This window comes from Desmodus rotundus, chromosome 2 (genome assembly GCF_022682495.2).
Source record: "Desmodus rotundus isolate HL8 chromosome 2, HLdesRot8A.1, whole genome shotgun sequence".
Lineage (NCBI taxonomy): Eukaryota > Metazoa > Chordata > Mammalia > Chiroptera > Phyllostomidae > Desmodus > Desmodus rotundus.
In genome coordinates this window covers 5,401,452-5,415,886 of record NC_071388.1, presented here as the reverse complement: position 1 = coordinate 5,415,886, position 14,435 = coordinate 5,401,452, and the positions used below count along the sequence as shown (strand labels likewise).

The following is a 14,435-nucleotide window of genomic DNA, read 5'->3' as shown; positions in this document are numbered from 1 at the left end:
TTTGTCCAAGGCAGGACAAAGTCAGCTTTGAAGGCAACCTGAATTACACGTGAAAAAGGCCACAGTGCCTTCTCTGGCTCCGGCGCCACCAGAGGCAGCAGGGCGGGATGGGTGTCGCAGCACTGGGCACCCGGTTCCGGATGGACAGGACAGACTGAACTGAGCGGCGGGTTGGGCCCCGGTGGGCGCATGCGAAGCCGTGGGGCAGGAGCCTTCCCCACCTCTCGCATCCCGCCCGCCCACTGCTCCCCCTCCCGGCCACGCGCACGGTACTGCACTCCAGCTCCGGCGCCCTGGCTGATTCTCCATTTCATCCCAGAGGGAGACAGTTAACGAGACCCCCCATTTTGCCTGGGTCACGAAGCCTTAAAGAAGGACCCCTCCCATTCAGCTGAGAAAAGCTGATTCCAGAGCTACGGCTCTTACTTGCTTTCCAGGGTTTTTTTCTGGAAATTACTTACTTGGTGACCTGGGGGTAAAGGTGGGAACAGGACGGCTAAAATCCGAAGGTTCCCCCACGTTTCCAGTTAATTTCAGAGGGTGGGGGAGAATTGGTGGCTTGCGGGCCTGCGCGAGTTTGGGAGAGGTCGGTGGACTGCCACCCCCTCCCAACCTGGTCCCCTAAGAGCGACAGTAAAGGTGAGGATGGGCGGCGGGTGGGCATCTTCAGGTCTCGGGCTCCGTCCGTCCCTGCCCCCGCCCCCACCGCCGCCTCTCCGGAAGGTACCCTGCGTGGCGGCTGCTCTCCAGCAGGCGGCGCCGCGCTCGCTTTTATCTTCAGAACCGCGTTGGTTCTGGCGCTGACAGCGGGGCTCAGCCAGTCAGTCGGCTGGAATTGAGTAGCGTTCCCTGAATCTGCGGCTTTCATGACGTCTCCCTGCGTGGTCCATCACTTTTCCCCCAGCCGGAGATTTTTTTTTTTCCCCCACCACTCTTGCCTTTTCCCTCTTCCCTCCACCCGGTCTCGCTCCCCCGCCCCTGCCCTAGTGCACACCGCCCCCTGCCCCTCCTCTGGCCTGGGCGCGCAGCCCTCCTCCCTGCGCTCGGCCGGAGGGAGCCGGTGGAGAGGACCGCACCTGCCGGCGAGGGCGGGCGGGCGGGCGGCGGGGTGGGATCCGCGGGAACCGGGAAGCCAGACCCAGAGCCGGATGCATCGCGAGGAGGACGGAGTCTCTTGGCAGCCTCCGGGGGCTGCTGTGAAATCTGACCATCGGATATCAGTCTTTTTTCTTTTTTTTTAATTTCCTCCTCTTGCCATCCAACGTGTAGTCAATTATTAAATCTTACTCCGTTGCAAGAGAGGAGATCATGATTGAGTGAAGCCACCCGTCCGCAGCAAGGTAAGCGGTGCGCCGACTTGTTCGAAGGCGAGACGCGGGCATCCATCCGGGCGAGACGTTCCGTGCCCTCGGGTCCCCACCTCCCCCTCCCCGGTCGCCGCCGCCGCGTGCGTCTCTGCTCCTCCGAGGAGGAACAGGATGCCCAAGTCAGGGGAAGGGAGCAGCTGGTTACATAACAGAAGGGAAATCTGTTTCACACGGCTTTGGGTAGCAACTGCAAACTCGCCAGGGGGTGGGGAAGAGAGGAGGGGTCTGCAAGCCCCGGCGCGGAGGCACCCAGTCCGTTACTGCGGGCGGCGTTTCGGCGGCGTGGGCAAAGACCTCAGGCTCCGGCGAACTGGCAGGGGCGGCTTGCGCCTAGTCGTTTACAGTTGGGAAAAGCCCATTGTCTTAGTGGAAAGCTGCATCCTTGTTCTTTGCTTAGAGGAAGGAGAGAGAGAGAGTGTGTGTGAGAGAGAGAGAGAGAGAACCTGGGGAGGAAAAGGGAAAGTGCAGGGGGGGCGGGGGCGGGGGGTGACTGGCAGAGAACGGAAAACAGTAACTCCTGTTTTCTATCGGTATAACCAGAAATGTGATATGACTGTAAACAGTGAATGAGAAGCTCTCCCTGTAAGTCAACCGAATTATTTTGCAATGGGAAGGGGGGAAGCCTTCAGGTAAAATGAGATTTTATGGCATTTAGGGGGTTGGATGAATCCGCTGACTTGCTTCTTCCCGGGTATTTCTCGTTTGCATCGAGACGTTCAGCGAGGATTAGTTGTAACGGAAATAACATTAGTATTCCCAAAACCCAATAATACCTTGGCTCGATCCACAGGTATATCTCTCGTACCTGACTCAATATGGAGAGACTCTTGGGCAGGAAACATATTTTAATAGAAACAGCCACAGAAATAGGGTGAGGTTAGTGGAGAAACAGAATACCAGAATTTTCCAAAGGATCCCGCCTCCACTCCTAAAAATGGAAGGGGGTGGGGGGGCCCGTGTTTGGGAGTTGGAGATTTATTATATGTTTAGAGTGTCTCCTGCCTGCCATTACCCAAATTCTGATGGTCCGAGGGAGCCCACACGGAGCAGGGTGCGATGCCACACTCCTGGTAGCGCCCTGACCTGCCCACCTTTCTTCTGCTGAAAAACGGAGGAATGGGTGCCCAGAGCTGCTGGGAAAGAGAAAGGGGCTTGTTATCCTCGCGGCTGAGCTAACGCAGCTTCGCCCATTTTGCCTTGAGAAAGAGAAAAAAAAGCTCGAGTCTCCATGGCGACTCAGGTGGGAGGGGAGAAGGCAGCTCCAGTTACCAAAATAATGTATATTAAAAAAACTGTTGGACAAAACTTTCCCAGCTCCAGGGAAGAAATAAGCCAGCCGCGTGCCCCGTGGAGGGTCCCAGGCCACCGGCTCTTCCCAACTTCCTGCCTGCGACCTTGGGGGGGAGGCTAGAACCAGCCGTTGTCCCGCGAACCTCCCCAAGTTGTCCTGGGGCCACTGAGACAGTGAGGGCCTGGGGTCCGGATTCAGCACCAAGGCCAGAGCACGGGCGTCGGACTTGCCCCCCCCCCCCCCCCCCCCCCCCCGCAACCCCCGCGGTGCAGCCCCAGCGAACTGTAGTCGCTCTTAGGTCGCGGGAAGTCAGTCACTTTCTACAAAACACTGATTTCTTTCCCGTGCAGAGTCTGGATATGTGATCCTCCGCGGGATTGCGTGGGACAGAGAAGCTTGCAAATCATCCATTTCACGCGTGGCGGTGCATCAGAGTAGCTATTCAAAATCAAGGACACGGAAACAGCCAAAGATCTGAGGGGAACTGAGAATGGAACAGATCCGGTCCTTGGGGGAGAAAAGGGACAGAGAGAGCGAGACATCACAGATCAGTCCCTGAGGACAGTTGTTTGGCTTTTAGAAGCCAAAGGCTTCTAAAGCATCCATTCATTCTTCACCCTCCGGCTGGCCTCTCTCCAACTTTTTGTCAGAGGTAGATGGCAGAAAGGCGCTTGGGTCGCAGAGACACCAGCCAACCACGTCCCGTGCAGGGGTCCTGAGACCCCGCCTGGGAGGGTGGAGAAATAGTGTACTCTGCCTGGGACCTGGCAGGCTCCTCAGCGCTCTGTGAGCTCCAGGAAACGGAAGAGGGTGTATTAGTGAGAGAGACCAACTGACTTTCAAGCCAGTGTGTGTGTGAGCAGAGGGGCTCCGTGTGTAAGGTTGCTGTCGCAGGAAACTGAGAGCAGGACTCACTTTTCTTAATAGAAACAAGGAAGAAACTGCAAGAGCGGGCAGTTGATTCTCACTGAGTGCCGTTGGAGGGACACAGGTGAGTTGCTCTGGCAGTCTGCCTTCAGCTCAGGCAAGGCCCGTCTCTGCCTTGCTCTCCTGGACTCTGGTAGTAGGTCTGGGCTCTCCCACCCCCCAAACTGGGACTGCTAAGGAGAATAGCAGGGACGGAGTAGGAAGTTTTTTAAAGTGGCATTCAGGTGTTGCAGGCACAGTTGGAATTGCAGAGCCCAGTCAAGGTTTGGCAACCGGTTGAAAATACTAATAAAGTTTCTAGAATATCCCTGGAGATTTTTCTCTTTTGAGGATACCATTATGCGTATGTGATCTGGAGCTGGTTCTGGTTTGTTATTTTTGAGGGCAAACAAGATACATCTTGGCTTTTCTTGCTGGGCATGTCGATGCTTTCCAAAGATGATGTGTGCAGAGCACTCAGGACTTGGTCGAAATGGTGTGTTTATGCCTTCTGGTCTTTTTTTTTTTCCCCCCATGATCGCTAGTGAAGGCCGAAGCAATCTAGCAATGTATTGCAAAGCTGGGCAAAGGGGAAGGTAGTACATTGTTTCTTATATTTCAGTTTCTGATGGATATGAACAAGTTTATCTCTGGTGTAATGTATAAAATTGTTGCTACGGAGAAGTGATGCATAATGTTATGACTTCAGGCAGCTGTACCCTAGCTTTGCTCCATCTGATGTTACCAGCAGAAGGGACAGAGAGATCACTCACGAAGATAAAACCAAACAAGCATATGGGTTATTAGATAAACAAGGTAATGCATGTGTGAGTGTTGAAGTTCAGTTTCTCTCATGAATTGAACAATAAAGATGAGGACGTCAATAACCTAGGTATAGGACATCGCCCAATCAATAATCTTCAGTTCTGGGAGATTCCATGCTCATGTGTTCGGCGCTACTTTACCCAACTGAGACTTGCTTTCCTCCTCTGCGGTTCATTGCTGAGCACAGTGCCATTATGTCCTATGAAAGTCAATAGCACACTCCAAAATTATTGGTTTGCCCGTTTCCAGTCAGGTTTGTAGAAGGGAGCAACTTAGAATTTATCCCTGTGCACTTGGAACCATTTTGTAATTTGTTTAAAAATGGAATATCTCACCCTGGTATTTCCTAAATATCAGTAAACAATGTAATCACTTGTGTGCCCCAGGTCTTTGTTGGCTATGTAGGGCTTACATAGGCTGTTTCCTTTGAATATACAAGAATGTTTGAATTTGCTTTCATTTTCCTCCCTGTCTTCTCACAAACTATCTCTCCTTTACAGGATAAAAAGAAAATAAGAGATGAGAGTAGCTGTTTAATTAACGATAGGAAAAACCATTGGAGATTAAAAATAAGTCAATATAGCCTCATGGAGGCTGAATTCCCTGATTTTCACCAGTAGAAAGTGCTACTTCCCTCAGGGGCTGAATGCTGATCATGTGAATCTTCATGAAAACAAGATAAACCTTCTTAATTAAAGTGAGCAGGTGGACAACAGGAAGCTGCTCTCTTTTCAACTAATTTTTTCTTAATCACACATGTTGTGAGTAATATGTAGATTAATAAAGGAAATGGACCAGAGAGAGTCAGAATAAAGGGAAGGAAGGAAGCTAGGGGGAAGGCAGTTATTCAGTTTCACCAGGTTTAAAGTGATGATACTTTTAAAAGATGGGCTTTAAAAAAAAAATTCATTGTATCAAAACTTTATGGTTGGTGAAATTAAGATGTTTAAATTGAGCAAATATGGATGCATAGCTTATTAAGATGGCATTTGTTGTTTCTTTCTTTTATTTTTAGTAATGTTATTTAAGTACCAAAAGGGAATTGATTCATCTGGATACTTACAAAATTATTAAATTTATAATGTCAGTAAAAGGGAAATTGGTAGTTAAATTGAAAAATCATCGAGACACCTTTGTGGAATTAAGGCTTTCTTTTTACTTGTAGTTAAAGTGTTCAGAGAGACAGAAAAATGAAATGAAGTCATTGGGGATAAAAATACATTTTTAAGTATATTCTAAATAATTGATCCTAGAAATCATTAGGATCCTGTAGAAAAAAAGGAGAGCATTATAACTGCAGTCAGAGCTCTACTGGTATTCTGACCCTCGTCTGACAAAACAATATAATAAAATAACTGCAAGGTATACATATTTGATATCATTTTCCTAGCTCTCGCTAGTCATACAAAGTTATTTTCCTCAATTGAAGAAGGACAATGTCATCTGGGAAAGAAGGTTCGGTGTTCCCTAAACTGTAGCCTGAATCGGTCTCATGTTCAGATTTCCTCTCTGTGGCTGTGCTCAGGACCAGGGACCCACAGTCTGCATCTGTGTAGTAAGGCAGTTCTTTCCGTGATGAGATTCTGGCTAATATTCACCACCACTGATGCTCCCAGTCAAAAGGATGTGGTTTCCTGTATGAAAATGTGACAAAATGAGCCAGCAAGTGAATCTGTGGATGAAAAGATCCACGTCGTTGCCAACAACTGTTTTGTGGGACTAAATCTGAACACGTTATATGCAGTGTGAAAGGCAGATCTAGGTATCCAGTTTGAATCCTGATGCTGTAGCAGTTTCCTCTTTCAGCTCACAGGCTTCCAGGCATCCACTTTTTCTTACCCAGAATGAGAACTGGTTTTTTAAGTGATGCTTTATAGTTTTCCCATATCCTCTAACAGAAATGTGTGCGGGTAGAACATGTGCTTGGGGGGTGCGGCTTGGTGCGCAGGCTCTGGTGTCCATGTAAATGCATCAGCATCGAGCTCTAAGTATGTTCATCGGCACTCGTGAGGTTTGGGGTGATCACAGCCATCCCTACCTCTCGGAGGCTCACAAAACAAAGGGCAGTTTCTCCTTCATGCTACATGCCTTTGCTGGTCAGCTGTGGCTCTGCCCCCTTGTGTCCAGTCTGATCAGGGACATGCCGTTCCAGTGTCGCAGGGAAAGGAGAATGCCAGCTTAAGCGATGGCTCTCGGAAGTCCTACTCAGATCTGGTGCAAGTTATCCACTCGGATTCCGTCAGCCAAAGACGTGTCACACCAGTACCAACGGTCACTGAAGTGGAGGTGAGCACTTCTGCCACAGTGAGGCACTGCACGTCACATAGCAACAGGTGGAGACACAGAATCTTCTCTCAGAGAGGGAAGGGAGTAATTGGGGACAATTATATAATCCATTACACTGACTGTGACCTCGATCAACCTCAAGCTCTTGGTTTGCCTAGCTATGCAATGAAAGATAATAGTAATAACGTCTACTCCGGAGATGTTCTGAGAATGAATGTGACCATGTTAGAGTCCTAGCACAATGTCCAGCACAAAGCAGGCACTTTGTAAGTAGTAGATGCCATTCTTCGTTTGTTATGATGTGTCATTTAAGTTTCCTCCTCAATAAGGCTATGTGGACTGTATTAATTAGACGGCTGCTGCAACTGAAAAATCCCTAAATCTCATCAGCTTAGCAAATAGAGGATTATTTCTCATGCCTGTAAATCTAATTGGCTGATGTCACATAAGGACTCAGGCTTATCATCTTAAACAGTTGGCTTCCACCATCTCCTGAGTATTGATATCCAGATGGCAGATATGAAAAGAGAGGGAGGCATGATTATGCAGGAGATCTGTGATGATTCAGGCCTGAAAGTAATTCTGCCACTTCTGCCCATATTCTGTGGTCCCACCAAACTACAACCTAACTGCCAGGGTCGCGGGAAACTGTAGTTTAGCTCTGCGTCCAGGAGGAAGGGAAACTGGTGGGGTGAATGCACTTGAGTCTTTGGCATATATACCCAATGTTAAATGTGCCCACTTGACTTCTTCCATCTACATGTCTGGCATCAGAGAACTACAGCTGATGGGGATCAGGAACAGAGCGAGGTGGAACAGACGACTTTTCCCAATGTTGAAAAGATAGCAGTGGAGAATTGTAACCCACCCTACCACTCTCTTGACATTGTTTCTGTAAATGCTGACTCTGACTCTAATATGTAGCTTGTAGATGAACAGCATGTTTGCATGAGAACTCTAGGAACTAACTTCAGAAGATACAGACTCCGACCTTTAGTCACCCAGCTCTGGGAGATTTGCTGACCTTCAACCATAAAACCAGGATGCTGTAAAACCAAAATGCTGAACAACAGACCATTGTTTGACCAGTTTCGAGATCCTGATAGGAATGGACTATGCTGGTCTGCAAATAGAGAACTCCTCAACCCCTCCCCTTGATCTCTTTGTTCTGCTTTCCTTCTCCCTCCCTACAAAAAAACCTCTGCCTGCGCTAATATGTAAAGATAAGCTTTGGAACAAGAGTCCCCCATCTTCCCAGGTGGCCGGCACTTGAATCTCTTTCCTTTTTCCCAGCACCTATCTCGTGAGTATGGCGTTTGTTGCAGCAGGTAGCTGGACCTGCCTTCAGTAACAGAAATAGCATATTGTTGAGCCTTAGAATCATTCTTCAATGATTTTTTAAAAATAAATTAGTGGTGTATTTTTAAAAATAAATTAGTTGGGATCTTTTGACTTTTATAGTGGGTGTATTTGATTCTAACAAAAGAGATGCAAATTCATATTGTTTGACTTCTGGTAGCTGAACCATTAGACACAAAGAAGAGCTGACTTCACAACCCCTGCTCAGGAGCAAGTTTCTAATCTTGACAGTTACACCCACATGTGTCTAAGAATGCTGAAGAATTAGATGCTGTCTTCCAGTACCTAGTACTTGCTGTTGACTAGCAATTTGCATTTTGTTTTGCATTACATAAACATCTATAGGTTGACACATGCTCTCAGTTTAGGCTAAATTAATCCAACAATAATCTTTGACTCTTGATAATAGTCCGTGCAATTTGCGAATAGTCTTGGAGAATTCCTGCTTGTCTCAAGAAGAGCAAATACTTTTGGAAACTGAAATCTATACCTTTTCATTAGAAAGGAGAGACCAGCTTTAACGACAAACTTACAATCTAGAAAAGAGAAATGTCAGGGGGAAACATGAGAAAGCTATGATAGAAAGAACCAGAATAAAGATGACAGTGACTCCTAATGCCTCCAGCTATCAGTGTCTTTTCCACTCCTCAAACTTGGGTGCCAAAACCACGGTCCCTTGATACAGGGCCAGAGGTTACCAACCTGAAGTAGCAAACACCTACCACTAATATATGCTAATCCTTCCATACTGGATTAGAGAATTCCTGGAACATTCTAAATGCCTTTCCATTCCAAAGCAACTAATGTTCTCTAGTGGAACTTCTGTTTAATGAAGAGGGTCTTACCAGTGAATTCCTTCAATATATCTTCACCTTCTTATACATTCCCTGGCCCTTCTGGAATGGCCAGGCATAAGAAGGGAGAGGAAATAAGGAAGGAGGCAAATAAAGAACCTATTATAGATGTGCTGTTATAAAAGGGACTCCTTCACAAAGAGGCTGAGTTAGGTGGCCTCCTTTCTTTTCAGCAGCTGAGGACTGTTAAGCCTCAAGCCAGCACCTCTTGTGTCATTTTTCTGGCCACAGGTGGGTCTCTGTTGGGCAGAAGGAAACATCAGAGCTGACAGAAGTCAACTTAGGTCAGTGGTTCTCCAAGTGTGTCCCCAAACCAGCAGCATCAGCATCACCAGGGAAACAGATTTTACAAATGCAAACCCTCTAGGGGTTCCGGTACACACTAATGTTCAAGAACCACTGGCTCAGGTTTGCCTCAAACTGCTTTGGGCGAGGGAGAGGAGGAGGCAGCTGCTCCTCTTGCAGGCTTCTTCTCATGGTGAGCCCCTCCGGTGTGCTCTCTTGAGAGCCATGCAGAGCCACACTGGAGGTGGACCACCCGTCCTTATCTCCCCATGCAAAACGTGATCTAACCCAGACTCATTGCCTGTGGGAGAAGACGAAAACAAAAAGGCTTTCGTTCCAACAGATAAAGTACACACAATCACACTAAGTAGCAAAGATCATGGGTATGAAGTAAGGGCTTCTCTCTTGCCCTCATTGTATAAAAAAAACTTCTTGGTCTTTTAGAATTCTGGTTAATCCACCCAGAAGTGTTAAATTCTTATTTTAATTTAATAGTCTCATCTATTATCCTTTAAATAAAAGTCACTGTCAGTGAAATAAGAATGGTGTACTCTCGAGAAAAGCCACTTTAGGAAAATTAAATAGAGGGCTTATCATGGCAAACCCTCATGCAGTCCAGTGAAGATTAATTAGAGTTATATAATTATTCGCTGTTACTTAAAACATCCCTTGACCATCTGCATCTCTCCAGAACGTGACTTTTAAAATCTACACCCTGTAGTATCATGGCTCCTTGGGCCAGTCAGTCAACAAATCTCTAAGGGGGTCTACTACGTGAAGAAGACGGGGGGATACAGAGCAAATGTCCTGATTCCAGCCCTCACAGGCACTAGACTTGAAAGACATAAGAGTATTAATGAAATAAGAATGTACAACACAAAGAAGCGTGGCATCAAACAAGAGAGTGCTAGACTTCGAGTGAGGGAGAGGAACACTAACAAGGGCTGGTATCGGTAGGAAGCATCTGAGGGTATGCTGGAAGGTTAAGGAGTCTTGGAGGAAAAGTAGGGTTCTGGTGGGGAAAGGGTGAAGGGGAGGACTTTCCAAATGAGCGATTCATCTACATCCAGGGTGCATTGCAATGTGGGTGGATCAGCAGAGAGATGGGGAAAACCAAGAGCCAGGCACTGGCATGAAACCTGAGGCCATAGATCATCAGAAAGTAACTGCTTTGATTAGGAGCAAGAGCAGAGATACACAGAGATGTTAATTTGGCAGCCATGGCAGGGCAGGCTGGGGAGGAAACGCTGGGACCATGAGACAGCTGCGTGCTGACAGCAGGGGAGAAGACCAAAGGATGCTCAGCACACTGAACTGGCAACAGTAAAACATCCCACGTTAGTGCCCTGGTGATGCCGAAATCGCTCACAAGCTGATGATGGATTCAGCCCAAAGAAAGCCCTGACATCGCACTCCATGAACAAGAGGGATTGCACATGGCCATAGTCCAGGTGTGGAGCTGAGGCCGTTCCAGTGAATGACTAGCATGGGAGGAAGACTGCTGAGGGAGCGCTGCAGCAGAGAGCTGGGGCTGCGCTCAGAGCAGCGGCCTGTCACGGTCACGCGCAAGCCATTGGCCACAGCCTTTCAGAGCATGTCTTGGGGGATTTGTTCTGCATGAGGCCCTGTAGGGACAGGTATGCCCAGGCTTGCAAACGGGATATTTGCTAATTCTGAAGATGATGGGACCATTTCATTCTGTGATACGGGGCAGAGAGGAGATAGGACTGCTTTCATGTTTGCAAAAACGGTGTTGCTTAATGTTCATCTCACAGTCATTCAGAGTTATGGATGTCAAGCAACAGCATTTCCTCGCCCCTGGAGCAGCAACTGCTTAAGGTTGATGGAAGTCCCTGGGATTTCACCTGGCTCCAAACAGCAGGAACAAAGGCCACGAGGAACCTGGAGTCCTAGTCTCAGAGTCCACAGTGGGCCGCCACCAATGAAAAAAATATACAATTACATGGACCTACGTTGGTCCTCAAATAACCTCGTGGCCATTCAGCTCAATGTGAGGTGGGGGCCAGATCTAGAACTACCAAGTAAGCGAAGATCACTTTTACAAGACCTCAAAATCATAAACATTATGAGCTAAAATACCTTGCTCTGAGTTTTGTTTTTCAGGGAAATCGTTTGTTGGGCACGTGTCACTGAGATGAGAGTCTTGATTCTCTGTTCCTGTTGTGCGCGTAGGTGGGGCTTCTTTTAAATTAGCATCACTGACTCTTTTGTGAGAGAGCAAAGAGGTCCTGCAGGGCACAGGGTAATAATGGCAATTATTACCTGGGGTTACCAGATCAGATTTACTTCCTAGTAAATCTTGCCTGAAAATTCCTGATTGTAAATAATCACCGAAACAACACCAGCGTCTTCCGCCATAGCCCACGCATGAAGTGTGTCAAACCTGGATTGCAGAGCAACCGATGAAGAAGACGACACTGTGGTAGAGGTACACAGAGAATTAGAGATAGAATAATTTCATTAAAACCCACCGAACATTTTCAAATACACCTCCAATGTTTGTCACTGAGTTAACAACATTTTCTTAAAATGAGCAGGTGTTAAACTATACTAGACCTTTTTGGGTTACCCCCAACCGGTCCAAAGTAGGTTGTTCTTTATCACAACAGTGGTATCAGGAGGCTGTTAGCACTGAGGAGGGACCCTGGGTGGCCTTGTGAGACATGGTAATCCTCATTCAACTGCTCGAGACCTTTCAGTGAGCAGGTATTTTTCTGGTTCATTCGTTTCCTCACGTAAGGAATCTGGACTCGAGTTACTGCTTTCCTTGCTAACTTTCCAGATAACTCTACGATAAAGCAACACTGGATCCAAGAGCAGCCCTAAACAGAGCGCTAAGTGACAAGCCCTGTATGCCCATCCTGGCTTCTTCCCATGCCTGTCCCCAGACATAGAAGCTGGCTGAGTCATTTGGGCTTCCTATTCTATCCACAAAACAGATCAAATCACTCTGTGCCCTGACAGCACCCCCAAGATTTCATAAATGACCCACACCATGAGGAAAACCAAGAGACATCCCATGGAGTTGAGGGAGGAAGGGAAACCCTTGAGGAGGCCATGGAGCCTCGGCACAGGAGAAGGGTCTCAGACACTGCAAGGGGACAGGACAGAAGCTTCCAACAAGCAGAGGGAAAATATGCTGGGGGTGTACGCAAGAGGGCCTTGCTGAAGCCAGAGCTGTGGACACCCTGAGTTTCCTGGAAAGGAAAGGAGGGCACTTCTTTGCTGTACCTCAGAGAAGTTGGGGGATGAACTAGGTGATCCCTCCGGTTAAATGCCCAGGTCACTAAATGTGAGATGCCAATTGGAGTATATTCGAAAATGTCGCCAAATTCAAGGTTGTGTTCTCACAGTTGGGCTTCCTCCCTCTCACGGAGGCTGCCGTCCTGTGGACCTCATGGTGCCGGGGGGCCGATGCATGCCTGCACGCTTCATTCCTGGCCCAGCTCAACCCCTCACCAGCACAGGGCACACTTACACCTCACTGCACCCCTTTCTGGTTTCCATGGAAGATCCTTCAACGTAGGGTGTTTGAATCATGTTTCTATAATGTCTGACATGTTCTGATTCCCATAAAACTATTGGAAACTACTCAAATTCTCTAAAAATAGCTTTGTCTGGAAAATGAATACAGACTATATATCCCATGCCATCAAGGAATAGCCATCTCAGAAAGATCAGGGAGGACCCACTGAACCAGAAATAAAACACAACATTCTGTACATGGAGGTCAGAGGGGAGACGTAAGGGGAAAAGGACTTGTTACTCTTCTTTTATTTCAACTGTCACTCAGCCACAGTCCTTGATCGAAGCGGGAGGGGAATCAGTGTGTGTTTCCAGTGCCACGGGAGCCATGGGAGTTCACTTCCCTGAGCCATGTCAAAACGGCAGCTCGGTCATTTCCAGGTCATTGCTTCCTCGCACATCTGTGTGGGTATTTTCCTCTGAGTTGCTTTAAAGACCTCCAGAACCTAAGCCTTGTGCCCCTCGCTCTCACCACAGTTCCTCTCATGAAACCTGACATGGGAATTCACTTTGAGGCACGTGGTCCTGGGGAATGAGCTTTGACAGACACTGGGCTCTATCAGATGAGTTCCTGAACTTCTTTCAACATCAGGTTTTCCAGCTATAGAATAGGGGTGATTCAGGGAAATGAACTCAGTAGCTTCGTGTGCTGTTTTCTCTATCCTCTGCTTCTCAGAGGATGTGGGAAATTATAAGAAGCAATTTCATGCTAACACTGTCTTAAAATGCCCAGTATATATGTTACTTCAGGAGGCAGGTGCTACGTATAGTTCGACTTGTAGGCCTTCAAAAGAAAAATAAGTTTACGAGTGAATAGTTGATCCAGACACATGGAGGACACCCACATCTTCAAAGACTGAACTGTGTCTGGCACGGCACACTTAACAGCACATGCCAATGAGCTCATGGTGTAGAAAGATCTTTAACAACTGAACCTGAAATCCTAGGTTATAATTTTGTTTACTCCCAAGTTGAAGAGGTGATCCAAATAATTCCATTAAAGCAGACCACCCAGACCCAGGAAAGTCTTGGTGCCGTTCAGCTCACATCTGTAGGCCTGGGAGCCGGGGGCTTGCTGATGCAAATCTCAGTCTGAGGCAGGAGAAAACAGAATGAGGTGTCCCAGCTCAAGCAGTGAGGCAGGAAAAGGAGAGGTAAATACCTCCTTCCTCCACCTTCTGCTCGACTCACACCCTCAATGGATTGAATGAAGCTCACCCACCTTGGGGAGTGAGAATCCACTTTACTGAGTTCATCGATTCAAATGCTCATTTTGTCCTAAATGTTCTCACAGACACACCCAGAAATATTTAATCTGGGCTCCCCGGGGGAGTCAACCTGACATGAAATTAACCACTGCACTGGTGTAACCCTAGCATCACAAACATTGCCCAGCACACAGTAGGTACTCAATATTGTTGAGTAAAGATAGACCATTATTGTAATGGCTGCATTGTAAGCAGTTCTCAAACACGTTTAGTGTGCATTTAGGATATTGGGATACTAGTTTGTTTTCCTTCTGCAAACCGAACCAGGTCCTTCTCAGCTCTGAGAACCTGTGTCTCCTTGAGCCACTCAGCCACACAGGCCAGGCCAGTGATAAAGAAGAAATTAACATCAGACATTGGGCAAAAACTTTCCTATGGAGGAACTCACATGATACGAGTTTTCAGAAATAAAGTGGCTGTCATTAAGCCAATTGATTCTCACAAGAAC

General features: G+C 47.4%; 1 protein-coding gene across 1 annotated transcript in view; it reads left to right on the top strand.

Moving 5' to 3' along the window:
* Positions 1–1,017: 1,017 nt before the first annotated feature.
* Positions 1,018–14,435, top strand: part of KCNJ6 (potassium inwardly rectifying channel subfamily J member 6) — a 186,548-nt gene continuing 173,130 nt past the window's right edge. The window contains exon 1 of the mRNA XM_045195796.2: positions 1,018–1,340. The gene's annotated coding sequence lies outside the window, so the exon portion shown is untranslated. The remainder of the gene's footprint in view (positions 1,341–14,435) is intronic.